This window comes from Triticum dicoccoides, chromosome 1A (assembly GCF_002162155.2).
Source record: "Triticum dicoccoides isolate Atlit2015 ecotype Zavitan chromosome 1A, WEW_v2.0, whole genome shotgun sequence".
NCBI lineage: Eukaryota > Viridiplantae > Streptophyta > Magnoliopsida > Poales > Poaceae > Triticum > Triticum dicoccoides.
In genome coordinates, this window is record NC_041380.1 from 590,105,548 (window position 1) to 590,107,958 (window position 2,411).

General features: G+C 49.3%; 1 pseudogene; it reads right to left on the minus strand.

The window, feature by feature from the left end:
- Positions 1 to 310: 310 nt before the first annotated feature.
- On the minus strand, positions 311 to 2,007 carry LOC119356480 (annotated as a pseudogene).
- Positions 2,008 to 2,411: the final 404 nt, after the last annotated feature.

A 2,411-nucleotide genomic window follows, 5' to 3' on the forward strand; every position in this document is an offset into this window, starting at 1 on the left:
TACCATATGGCTGATATCTGATAAGACCTTGTTTAAACCAACTGAATGACCATACAAATACCTTGATCTGAGAAGGCCCTAGCAAGTCGGATGGCTTCATAAAATGAATTGACTGGCAGACATCACATTTGATGCCTAGAAGCCACACAGATCTGTATTTTTTCATCAAATAGGTGCAAAAAAGGTGGCATGCACAAGATGGTTACAAATACAACAGAACTAAAATCACGAATAGCACATGTAAAAACTGCCGTAAGGTTCCAAAATAATGCAAACTTAAATAAGTTACAAAGGTGACAACAAATAAAGGCTAGGACAAAGTATGAAATTGGTAAGGATGCCTCCTTACAAAAGGATCAACTAGATCCAAATCATGGACACCAAAATCCTTAATGCTGTGATGAGACCGATCCGATGTAAAATGAAGACAAGCACCTCCCGAGGCCTTGTTATCCAGCTGAAGCATCTTACCTTGTTGCGTAAAAAACTCCTCATTGTAATCTTGTGGATTAACCTGAAGAGTCATTAACTCTAGCATTCTCGCGTTTAGTAAAAAGAATGTGGCGAAGTTGACATGTGACTTGATGCCCTCATAATATTGCCAAACAATTGTCTTCAGACAAATGTCAAGAGATCTTATAAGAGTTTGATGCTTACGACCCCACGAGTTGGTTTTCCCTGATCCTATTGACTGAAAAGAGCATAGACAATTAATAAACACAATGAGGACATTAAGTAGATCAAATGAGCACTGAACCATGATAGAAGAATTGTCACCTCAATGTACAGCTTTTCCAAGCATGGAAAGCATCTCATCAAGTTAATAACAACATCCAAACTAAGAGCAGGCGTGTCAATTGCTAAAATCTTAACAGTGCACACTGTTTTCATCAGGCTATGAACACACAATCCCTTCATGAAGCATGGAAGACGATATTAGACCATCTATAAGTCCCGATATTATGGAATTCATCTGATGCACACAAAAATGCAGATGAGAAAGCCCATGAAGGCTGCAGCTACCTGAATAACTGTCAATTCGAACACGAGTGTGGTATTACAATTAGAATAAAGGCAGCCTAAAGTCCTCAGTTTAGGCGCGGAGATTACCGATGTATGCAGGGACTCATGGAAACCAGCCTGGAGCAAGTTTTCAAGACAAGGGGCATTCTCAATGATGAGTTCCCCAAATTTGAGCTCTTTTTGATAATTATAAGCTCTCACACCTACGCCTCTAAGACTAATCGAGTTGATTCGGAGACAATGGAAGCCAGAGCAATTCTGAATCAGCAAAACACTCCAGAGTGCAGCAAGAAGCAATCATGGTGTGCAGTGAGGATTCGGACAACACAGAGGCTGTCGGAGAAGCGGAAGGCGGCTTTGGGCGGCGGTTGTGGCTTCGCTGGTGGATACAGCAATCTGTTGTTGGAGCTGCACAGCTCAAGCTCATGGAGGTTGTCAAGGCCTCAAGGGCCGGGGACCGGAGCCAGGTGTCCGCGGTGGTGGCTCGATCGCCCAAGAGGTGGTAGACGGGTGCGGAGAAGCGGCGGCCGGGGCCGGGTGGGTGGCGAGGACGCGCGACACAACGGAGTTGAGGTCGTCCGGGTGGTCGCAGAGCGAGCGATGATCGAGGTTGAGCGGGGCTGAGCGCCAGAGATGGCGCCACCGGGAGGAGAGGACCTGGGTGCGGGCGCCTTCCCTGGTGGGGAGGAGCGAGACGATGTCCCCGAGGACGCCGTCGGGGAGGCCGCTGAGGTGGTCATCCGCCGTAGATTCCGAGGCGTCCCCTTCTGAAGTCGCCGCCGCGACCGCCGTTTCCATCTCCATCGCACGCGGCCTGAGCGAGACGGCGTCGGGAAGGTCGCTGATGCGGTTACCGCCGGCGCCTCCTCCGTCCCCATCCGCTATGGGAAGAGCAGGTTCTGGACAGGGCGCCTCTGTAGCTGGGGTAGCCGGTGCTTTCCTCTTCTTCGATCTATGATCAGGAGCGCCTGCCTCCATCCCCATGGCTGGCGGTTTGTGCGGCGGCGATGGAAGAGCACGCTGAGAAGAAGTAGGCGATGGGTATCCTTGTGTGTATCTAGGTTTTTTTGTAGGGGTGCACGTGCATATGTGGGCGCGTTGCGAGCCACACGAGTACTTATGTAACAAGATGAAATCAAAGGCCACGACAAAGCCCTGGTCTGCCAAACAATTGCTGCTGCTTGTTCTGATGAAGAAAAACAATTACTGCTGATCATTCTAAAAAAAATCAACTGTTCCTTTTTTCTTTACAAGCATCTCCAACATGCGCGCGAAATATCCGGCGCGCTGGATAAACCGCCAGTTTGGGGCGCGAGAGGCTGCGCGGCGCACTTTAGCAGGCGCGCGCGGAGAAAAAGCGGCAACGAGCGCAGTAGTTTTGGTGCGCG